The 11,920-nt window shown below is 35.4% G+C and overlaps 1 non-coding gene across 1 annotated transcript; it reads left to right on the top strand.

Moving 5' to 3' along the window:
- The first annotated feature begins 8,791 nt into the window (after nt 1–8,791).
- Nucleotides 8,792–8,895, top strand: LOC124521410 (U6 spliceosomal RNA). The gene has a single exon (XR_006964505.1). It is a non-coding gene; the product is annotated as a U6 spliceosomal RNA (small nuclear RNA).
- Nucleotides 8,896–11,920: the final 3,025 nt, after the last annotated feature.

The following is an 11,920-nucleotide window of genomic DNA, read 5'->3' as shown; positions in this document are numbered from 1 at the left end:
CAATTCCCCATAGTTCATAAAACGAGTGTAGCCTTTTGTTCATGGTTCCTTCAAAAGTAAGACAATCCCCATGTCTATGCTGATCCACATGACTCTTAACCAGTGTACCATTCAACGGGAGAAAATAGAGTTGGCTTTTCTTTCCATTTTTTTAATGACTCTTGCTGATGCCGTCAAAGTGACTAAAGACTTAATACTTTATGGCTTGTTGCTTTAATTGATCACTCTGACACCTGGCAGCCCCCTGTCTCTCCTTACTCAGGTGAGTTCTGGACAGTATAAAATCATATTCCTCTCTTGTTTAAGGGATTATCCTCTTTGGCTTAGGTAATAATAACAACAAATTATTTGGTTCTGATTCTGGTACCCTCAGCACTCTTGGTTCTGAAACCCAGACTGGAGTTAAGACCATTGGTTCTCTGGCTTGCAGACCTTCAAGCTATTCCATAGGTTTTCTTGAGCTTCTCCAGGTTGCAGTGGACACACAGTGGGACTTCCCAGCCTCCATAATCAAATGAGTCAAATAAATCTCTTTAGAAATCTAGGTAGGGTAGATAGATGTAGGTATAGTATAAATATATATCTCCTATCGGTTCTTTCTCCGTAGAACCCTGGCTAATATAGATCTTTAGTGACAATTCACTATGGGCCTTTTGCTAATAAGATTTAGCACACCCAAGCACAGTGCATAAAACACTGATATTAAAAGTTTGCTTACTGGCACCTCCCTGTCCCTTCAAAGTGCATATGTTGAAATCCTTACTCCCTATATTTAGGAAAAAGGTAACTAAGTTAAAATGAGATCACTAGGGTCGGCCCTAATCCGATATTACGGGCTGGCATCCTTGTAAGAAGAGGAAATAACAGATAGCTCTGGTAGAAGACAGAAGATGGTCATCTAGAACCTAAGAAGGGAGGTCGCAGAAGAAACCATCCCTTCGGACGCAATGAATTCAGACGTCTAACCTCCAGAGCCGGGAGAAAACAAATTCCAGTCATTTAAGGCACCCACTCTCCAATACAGTGTCATGGCAGCCGTAGCAAATCAGTATACCATCTTTACAAGAGAAAGCTGGACAAACCCAAACTCAATGACTTTTCTCAGATGTATCAATAAACGGATATTGCAGGGAAGATTGCCACCTGAAATCTAGAAAGCTAGAGGGCTCCAGAGAGTCATGGCTGAGATCTGCTCACATGGAGAAGAAACTGTCAGAGCCATAACTAGTGGAAACACAGAAATGGCAAATTTGACCAATTGCTGGAGGCTTCGTGTGACTTACAGTGACAAGAAACTCTTGGGAGCCTTTGTCTTCTTGCCACACACATATGTAGCTCCCCTCACCCTCTACCTCGCACACGTACACATCTTGCCAGGCATTACCTCCAGGAAAAGCCCAGGCTTTCAAGTGTGGGCTGTGCATGGCAGCTTCCTTCCAAAGACCACACCGAAGAAGGGGGCAAAAAAGAGTAATTGTATCATAAAGAAACCTGACAAGATCATCTCAGCAAGATGCTTACTGTCAACAGTGAGGCCACATTCAACGTATGTACCTTTGACATGTTGTGGTCAAAATGGCACTTTACCTCCGTGGCTTTCCCCCCAAAATTCATAAACTGGGTCTTATCGTGAGAAAAATATCAGACAAATGCTAGTTGAGGAACATTGCAGAATATCTGACCAGTCATCCTCGAAACTGTCAAAGTCACGAAAAGCAAAGTGAGGCCCAAGGCAATGTCATGGCCAAGAGGAGCCTAGGAAGACATAAAGATTAAGTGCAATTTGATATCCTGAATGCTATTCTGGAACAGAGAAAGACCTTCAGGGAAAAATAAGAAAATGTCCGTAATACAGACTTTAATTGATTTATAAGAAGTACTTGCTAGATATTTGCTTTTGATTCTCCCTCCTAGCTTTTATATATAATTGTTTATTATAATTGTATATTATATAAAATTGTTCATATTATATGTTGTATTTTATATGATATTTATATTATGTTAAAAATAACAGATATATGCATCAGTGCACATTAACATACATGAAAATACATCGAAACAGTACAGGAAGATATACAGTGTAAAATGTAAAAAGTAATAGTTTTCCTTCTCTCCCTTCCTGCCCCTATTCCCGTCACATACAGTGTTTGTGTATCTGTGCAGCGTTTTCCTACATATCTACATATTTTTACAAATTTTAACAAATCAGATTCTACTACTCATATTGTTATCAAACTCGTTTTAATTTGCTTAAAAATAAAAAAAACTAAATTTGTTTACCTGTCATTCTACTAGTTATTGAGCACATACAACATGAAGAATATGTTTCCTTCATTTTTGTAAACTTAACTCTTACAGCAATATCTGGCCTGTAGTAGGCAGTCAGTAAATATTTGTTGAATGAGTAAATGGATAATTTGCATTTCTCAAAGAATAACTCACCCACTGATCATTTAAATGAATGTTGTGAGACACACTAAGTTATTTTGGAGCTGAAAGTAAATTAGAACTTTTCAGAATAGAGAGCATTCATGCAAATGTGTTAGTCTTTAAGATTATATATATATATATATATATATATATATATGGAGTTTAATATCTGGAAACATAAATGAGATGAATTGACCACAGACCAAATGAGAACTTTTAAGCAGTTGGTTCATATTTTTACTTTTGCATTATTTTCTGAGTATCACATTTTAAGCTGCATGCAGAGAAAGAAAATATGGATTTTTAAAGTCATATTTAGGTATAATTCTCACATTTAAAAAAATCTCAGTGGAATTCCACGGACTATACAAATTTAGCATTCTCATAACATTTCTGCAATGTCCCAGTGCACTTATATTCTCAAGGTTTTCTCTGGCTCCTTGATATGAGTATGTTCTGCCCGTTACATAGAATACACCCAGATGTGAAATTCAGCACTTACTTCATTTTCCACAAAACATTAATGCCTACACTACATAGGAACATATGGCAGGATTTAAAGAAAACCTGAAGTAGCACAGAAAGGTGGTTGATTTGGTTTCTGCAAATATTTTGAACGTGAACTGGAGTCATTATGACTCTTAAAAATGTCCGTTGGCTTTTATTCAGTGCATTGAGTGGGAAGGAGAGTGACAATTTCACTGGCCTTATTATTACTTTGTTTCAGTTTCCCTCAGTCTTGCTGGTTCCCTCTTGTACCCAGAAAACCTTCATTCTTTGGGTAAAACACATTTTCTGTTTTGTACAGAACAACCACAACATTTCTTTTTCAACTGGCCCCAAGCCAGCACACATTGACGTCCTATGTCCCAAATTATGTCCCATGTCCATTGACATCCTATGTCCCAAATTAATAGCCTATCAAGGTCTTTTTTCCCCAAATAAAGACAATTCCTAATTGAGAGAAGTTGTGCCAGTTGTTAAAATAATTATGAAATCATAAAGCCATCACTGCACCCTCATGTCAAAAATAAATAAGTAATAGTGGAATAGGGGTATATAGTAAGGGGAAAGTGGGTAGAATTAGGAAGTAATGACTTGGAATGTAAGGAGGAGTGGCAGAGTCAATGCATATTGAGGCTCTTACATAATAAAACACCTTTCACAGAATTCTTGATTTGGTCCAAAAAACAAATATTTGCCTTTGGAAGGACAGCAATTGAAATACTGCTTTACTACAGCTGTCTTGATAAATTGTCTTTACGACTTTATTTTTTTCTTATTGAGGTATAATTTATATGTAAATTATATTAGTTTCAGTTGTTCAACATAATGCTTTGCTGTTTATATATTGCAAAACAATCACCACAGTAAGTCTGGTTGATAATATATATATATATATATTTTAGTTTAATAAGTGGCATACATAAATACAGAGCCCTCCAGAATGCCAGTCCTAACTGACATCTTCCAAAGTGACACTGCATTGATAAGAACTCTAATGATCCCTTTCATTCAAGGTCCAACTCTAAATCCCTAGCTGCGAGATCCCGCATCTGTCCCATCAAGTTCTCTTTACAAGTAGAGTTTCAGCCTCCCTCTTTAATTGGCTTTCTGGTGACAGCCCTGCTTTTTCTGAACATTGCTTGGTAGGTGTAAAACTGCATTTGATTAAGAAAAAGGAAACGCTCTTCCACATTTAATGTAAAAGCAAAAGTTACATTTCAAATTCTCCTTAAATATTCAGTGTCAAGAAGTGTAGTTTTGAAAACATTTTCTAGATACTTCAAGGCCATCACAAGAATAAATATTTTGTCCCAAATATTGCATTTAGTGTTTCTTTTACGGCGTTTTCAATCTGTGAATATTTTTTTTTATATTTTCCGTTTTCCTGAAGAATGGTAGCTCTAAATAATTGTAAATACCTATAGACAAGGGTTAATACATATTTATATGTATATAAAGCCTAACATTCATATCTTAACCTTTTCAAAACCTGCCGACTATTGGCGAATGTGTGTTTTATTCAGTCAACCTCATCGTTTTCTTGTTTTATGCCCAAGGCTTAGCAATCGGAGTTTCAAAGCATCAAGCTTGAATGTTTTTGACGGATGTGAAATTTTTGCTTACTTTAAAGATTTTATTTTGCAAACTGACTTTTGTCACATTTTTCCCTGTTCATAATCACAAAGCTATATAAATCTTTGTGAATTAATATTGTTATGTCTTCAAACCCCAATAGGAGTAGGGCATTTTTCAAAGCCTAGGGGGAAAAAAGCTCTGCCTAATGTATGTAGATTTGTTTAACAATCACTTTTTCTCCTTTTAATACATTTAAATTTGAAAAGATAATTCATGCAAATGAAGAACAGACTGCAAAGAACTACTAGTGTATCTATAATTAAGTTTAAGAGAAGTTTCTGTTTTCACAGCTTTATGATTGTTATTCAAGTCAACAAATGCTTTATAGAACATAATTTTCTTTCACTTCAACTCTTGATTTTAAGAAAGTTAGGGAAGAAAAGAGAATACATTTAAAAATCTAGTTCTTATTTTCAGGTGCTCACATAATGGGGAATGGTCATGAAATGTGATTATGTTAATACATCCTGGCTTTGTTGGATATCGCATAATCCTGATGAAGACAGGCTTTTCATCAGGAGATCTGTGTTCTAATTCATATTTTGTGGTTAATTAGCTGTGTGATTTTGAACAACTAATCTAAACTCTTTGGTCTTATTGTCTCAGTCTTTTAAGTCATGCTGAACCACCTAGTTTTCAGAGTCTCTTCTAAATGTCATTTTTCATCATGTTGTAATTATCAAAGCCAAATTATTGCTTTCCAATGCTGAGGGTGGGGGAATGTTTGAGAGGTCGTTTCATTTCCTGTTAGCATCTGGGATCTTAATTCTGCAACTATGGAGGTTTACTTAAGGAAACACATTGATATTGCGAAATACTGCTTAGCATTATAAAAAAAGGAATGATTTTCTTTTATATGAGCAATGACATATCTTTGAATATCTGGGAAGAATTTCTGATTCACTTCTAGGATGCAGAGAGAAAAAAATAATAATCTGGACCTTTGGTCTTCTATTACATTCAAAGAGATTAATAGACAATACAGGTATGAATATTAGCTATAGCAGAAATTACATATAAAAGTGTCCAACTAAATTCACAAAAATACCACGGTGATATTTAATACATTTCTCCTGCCATTCTTCTTCCTATTCCTGAGAATTGTTATTAAAAGATTCCTTATGTCTTCTATTGGATCTCTGATATTATGAAAAAAAACAGTTGTGTATAGTGTTTATCATATGGTGGTTTACATCTTTGAATTATATTATGAGATTTAGGAGGGGTGGCAAGATGGAAAGACTGAGAATTCGGTCTCAGGAATTAGACGACCTGACTTGACCCTTACTATCCGTGAGACAGACCACGGGATGTTAGACACGATATACAACTCCTCTGTCCTCAGTTTCCATGTCTGGACAATTAGAATAATACTAGCAACATAGTAACATTGACATATTTAGCACTAAGATATAATGTTGAACGAATAGGTGAAATATATATATATATATTTCATATATATATTTCATATATATTTCATATATATATGGTTCATATATTTCAGCTTCTAGAGATCATTTACATTCTTGCATATGTGGCTGCCTTCATATATATATTGGATTATCATTATTGAGCACCTAGTGAAGTGTGAGCACTTGATGAATGGTATTACCAGTGCGTGGACAGATCATTTCCATATCATATAGAAACTCGGAGCACCAGTATGAGAGCGAGAGCAGGGATAATTTAGAAATAGGATTATTTACCATTCTGTTTTCTACCATATTGCAAGATTCTTAAGAAGGAGGAGGTGTTAGAATTTTATGTTCAGAAATACTAATAGCAAGAGCACTTATGTATGGTTAGCCTTTTATGTTTCATGGAAATGTAGATATCTGAAAATTATCTTGAAGTCGCTAAAAAGAACACTCATAAGGAGAGTAAGATTGGGTATTTCATATTTTGGGCCTTTAGCCTCATCTCCATGTAGATTAGCTCAAAATAAGGGTGGAAATGAGCTTCCTAGAGGCACAGTGCAATGCTTTTCAAGAAGATTGGAGAATAACCCAATTGTCTGAGAAGAGGTCCAATGAGATTGTTTACATTTAGAAAGTTGAAAAATTATGATCTAGATCCAAAGATATAAATTCACGCTATGCTCAGGGATGATGCGGTGCTGAGCCTGGGAGTTGGTAGATACCCAACCATCAGTATGCACCCGGCTTTCCTCCTCCTCGAGGATGAGCTGCACCCATGAATATGATAAATGAGACTGACCTCATGAGGTCAATCAATAAAGGGTATTTGATAAGAGGGAGATTCTCCATCATTGGCTCTGAAGAGGGGAAGAGAGAGGAAAATGGCAAGAACTTGAGAGTAACTTCTAGGAATTGACAGTGGCCCACGGGCAATGGGAAAGTGGGGAGCTCAGTTCTACAACCACTTACTTATGCCAAAAGGCTTGTGACCTGGGAAAAGGACTTTGAGATCCACAGAGGAATGTAGTCTGGCTGACAGTTTGATTTCAGCCTATGTACTCTGAGCTCTCAGCTATGTCATACCAACTTCCTGCCCTGTGGACCTGTGAACTAATAAACGATTATTATTTCAAGCCACTAATTTTGTGATAATCTGTTACACGGCAATAGCAAACTAGTACATGAACTGAAAAGCTGTCAAGCTCACAGTGGTTGACAAAAGTTTTCCAAGGTTCTAGTTTTCACGTGACAGCTCAATTTATATCAACAACTGCTGCTAGCTGAGAAGCTCTCTTCATTTCTTTGGAGAACATGTGTACCAAAATCCCAAGTTTGAGTAACCATAGTTTTTCAGACATTTTTTTTTTCAAGTAACAGCAAGTAAAATACATCACCACTGCTTTTTCATCATCAGTGCAAGTGTCAATGTAATTTAAAATGTTCTCATAATTTTATGGAAAAAAATTATCCTCAAACAACCAGGAATTGTCCCAGGGACCCCCAGGTGTTCATGAACTACTCTTAAGGACTACTGGTTTAAAACAAAACGTAGTAATGGAAAGCAAAGGCAATCATCCATCGTATTCCAGAATCCACTTCTTGATCTTGGAGGTTAGATGACCTCCTTAGGCTTTTTTTTACCAACACAAAGAGGACCCAATTAAAATAATACAATGTCAGATGGAGACTATGGTCAAGAAAATTTGCATTTTCCTCACGGTGCTTCCAATGCCATAAGATTGGCTATGTTGTGGGTCCTTCATGACCCACAGATACTTTTACTAGGATTTTAAGAACTCCAGAATCATACTTACCTCTTACCAGCCCTGGAATTTTCCATAGCATAGCTTTCCTTTGTAATTTTATGTTTGTCCTGAAATATTTTTGTTGTCTTCTTGTGAACTTTTAGCAAGTTTTATGACCCTTAGAATGTACTCATAAATATTGATAAAATGAGCTTTATGAGACATCATTGTGCCATGTGCATGTCTGAAAGTTGGTATTATAAAATTCAGAAATATCATAGATATCAAATAGAGATGAGATATTTTATAACTTTGCCAACTCATCTTTTTCACACAGGGTCTTTCGGTCTAAATTCTGGACACATGTTTATTTACAAGATGTAATAATTCTATTCAACAAATTATATCTATAATACAAATTAGCATTCAAAGTTATTCTGACAAGAAGAGATCCTAAGCAATGAATATTAAAAAGTTAAGTGAAAGATTTTTTTTTCTTTTTTTTCTTCTTAGTTCACTGATGTATCTATTGTGATATTAGGCATCTATATTCCAAACACTGATAAAAATTGACATAATATGCTCACAGGAATGAGGAAGCTACAAAATGAATAAAATGGAGATTCGAAATTCCATAATGGAGAGAGCTATGAACTTGAGGATTCATAAGAAACATAAAAACAAGAGATGTGTCCATATCACAGGATTAGATCTGTATCTTTAAACCATTATGAACTCTAGTATGTAGCTGGTAGGTATTTACTTATTTCTTGAGCTTTTCTTAAAACTGCTATTGTGTTCTTTATAGTTTTTTTCCTATTCATCTCACTTCTAACAAAGACATCATGTTTGTAATCTTTGCATCAGAAATTTAGTGCTTCATCCTGAATTGACAACCAGAAATTTCACTGAACAATATATTCCAGCCTACTTTTACAGAGTCCTGCCATCTCCTTTCTGTTGTTTCAAATTCTCCCATCCTCCTCACCCACCTCAGAATCTTCCCAAAATTATTGGTTTTGTGTGTCACCTCAGAAGATTGTTCTAGCTGTATTGGTGCTCACTGCGGCAGCACGTGTAGCAAAATTGGAATGATACAGAGAAGGTTAGCATGGCCTCCTGAGCAAGGATGATAGGCAAATTCATGAAGCAATATTTAAGCCACTGTGCAAGGTTGGTATTTTCATCCAGTGAACCAAAGACGCAAATGCTGAAGGAATCATCACTTAGGTGAGTAGTGGGAAATGAAATTTACTTGACTTGAAATTCCACATCAGAGTTCAAATACAATCTCCACTACCTAAAATAGGTGATCTTGAGGAAGATGATCCCCCCAAATTATTTTATTCATCTGTATCAGGGATATAATATTCTTTCTTCTATACCATTTTCAATGATTAAATTAAATCATATTAAAATGCTTGGCAATTTAAAAGTAACCCATGATTGTGAGTGTAATCGAATTCTTTCTTCTCATTATCCTTTGATGGTTTTTCTTTTTCTCCTGACTCTCAAATGTGCTCTGCCCTTGGACTTCTTCAGGTTACTTCTCTTCACTTGGAAGTTTATTCTCACTGACTTGATATTTTTATCCAATATGACTTTGATACAAAATATATGATGGTGATAATCACCCCAAACTTTATACCTTCAGTTTGGATTTCCCTTGAAATTTCAGACTTGCATATCCAATTGTCTATATGATATCTTTCTCATCCCCATTACTTATCTCATTCTGTCCACTCAAAACTAATGTGCCCAAAATTGGTATATTGATCTTTCTCTGCAAACTTGCTATTGTTACACAGACTTTCCCATTTTGTTCATGGGAACTCTATCTTTTCAGTCACTCAGGGAGAAAAAAAAAAACAAACAAAAATCATGAAATCATCTCTGCTTTTTTTCTCACATCCTGCCAATCAGGATAATCTGCTGTCTCCATGTTTGTAATATATTTAGAATTTCACCATTTCTACTTCCCCCACGCAAACACATTGAAACAGGCCATTATCATGACTCATTAGCCAGCTAATGCTAATGTTCCTGGTTGCCGACACACGGTTCTCTGTAAAGCTACCAGAGTGACCCCACAGAAACAGTCATATCACTTTATCCTTTTGGGCCGATCCTTTAACACCTTCTTATCCCAGAATCAGTTCCAAAACTCTGACAATAGCTTACTTTTTTTATCAGCGGATCAGTCATGCTTCTGAACCAAAATCATTTTTTTTTTGTTTTCTCCACTCTCTTTACACTCTTCTTTGATATATATGAGTGGTTTGTCCCCATACCTATATCAGAATGCTGCTAAATATTTTTCTTAGTTGGTCCTTTAGAGACAAGTAAAATTGTCCCTCATAACAAACACACTTCGTATCTTCCATTCCTTCTCTATTTTATTCACCACTGTACTTACCACCAATTAATACATACCTTCTTTACATTCTACTTCACCCAAGTATAAATGTGACTTTTGTGAAGATAGCGATTTAATCAGTTTCATTCACTGATGTCTCCCCCATGCCTAGCATTGTTTCTGGTACTTAATAGACATTTTCGAATGAATGGGTGACTTGAATTTATGAAGATGATAAAACTCCCACATACCAAGTGAACATCAGATTATTCCCCTTCTACTTCTTTTTGTATTAGGTTATGCAGTTCTTTATTGGGAGTTGTTAATAATCATAACACAATGAAAATGGAATAAAAATTGGGGGTAATTATGATAAATCAGTAATGAGTGATGTTCATCCACAAATTTTTGAAAATACATTTCTCTTAGTCTGGATTGATGTAAAGTTAGGCCTATTCATTTGGTGTCCAAAAGTTATTATAGGTAAGGCATTTGGGTGGCTCACTTGGTTAAGCGTCCAACTCTTGGTTTGGGCTCAGGGCATGATCTCATGGTGTGTGGGTTTAAGCCCCACATTGGGCTCCACACAGATAATGTGGTTCTGTTTGGGATTCTCTGTCTCCTTCTCTCTTTGCCTTTCCCTTTCTCTCTCTCTCTCTCTCTCTCTCTCTCAAAATAAACATTTTTTTAAAAAGTTATTAGAGGTGATTTTGGTACCAATAACGTAATCAAAATGCACATACCTTTAAGGTTTTCTAGATATGTAAAAATGAATTGACCATCTCAAAAATATAAAAGAAAGCAGTATATTTATCTGACTAAATGACTACTCAGCAATTCTCTTAACCAACACACACACACACACACACACACACACACACACACTTATATTGGTCAATGTGAAATAACAAACAAATCCTTGCTTTTACCTTTGTTAAATTTTGGGTGTGTGAATAATACATTTATGTTCTCTTCTATATAAAAACTCTATATCCCCTTCAAAGACATGTTTGAGGATTGTGTATTAACTTATTTAGTATATGCAGACTCAACACTATTGTTAATAAAGAAAGATTCAGGCAGAAGTATGTAGCTCCCACACAGCACTGCTGATTCATATTTGTAGAAGGAATATATTTCCAAGAAAATTTTGTACTCTAAAAATACGGCTTGCAAACCTCTTCCCAGATTTCTATGAAGGAGGGAAGGTTGCTGAGAAACCAGCCCAGACTATTTCTCGACATGGCTCATTTTTCAATTATTATTCACAAACTCTATAGGCCACCCTGAAATGTTTAGTATTTTGTCTCCTATTTCCCAATATAACCCTTATTATTTCTTTTGTGTTAGTTTCTTTAACTACCCACTCTTTTCCTTGTCACTGATTTGATGATTCTTTCACTTTGTTAGGCTTTATTCATACCCTTTCTTTAGCCTGGAATGACATCTCAACATCTCCCCTTTACAACAATATATTTTGTCCATACCATATGTCCTTATTGAATGCTTTTGCCCTGTTTGTGGTTGTTGTTCTTTGCTCCAACAATAAAAACATAAATTCTAGCCAATGCCTAATAAATATTACTGTAAAGGTAAGTAACAGAAAAATTAATAGTAAAATGCATAAACTAAAATATACTAGAGATGTAAGCATAAATATACCCACCTCCATTCACTGCAATTTAAATTTACAAAAATCCCAGAAAAGTTAGACAAACTAAAAATAATCAACATAGAATGATAATGATCATACTGAATATAGAGTGCAAAACAAAATTCTTATTACCTAGATATTTTTAAATGTTTCTTTACTTATTTTTGGAGAAAGG

Source organism: Lynx rufus, unplaced genomic scaffold, assembly GCF_022079265.1.
Source record: "Lynx rufus isolate CCGP_SWC_20201006 ecotype Redwood Valley unplaced genomic scaffold, mLynRuf1.p SCAF_3, whole genome shotgun sequence".
Classification (NCBI taxonomy): domain Eukaryota; kingdom Metazoa; phylum Chordata; class Mammalia; order Carnivora; family Felidae; genus Lynx; species Lynx rufus.
The sequence above is the reverse complement of the archived record's forward strand: the minus strand, read 5'-3'. Positions and strand labels throughout refer to the sequence as shown.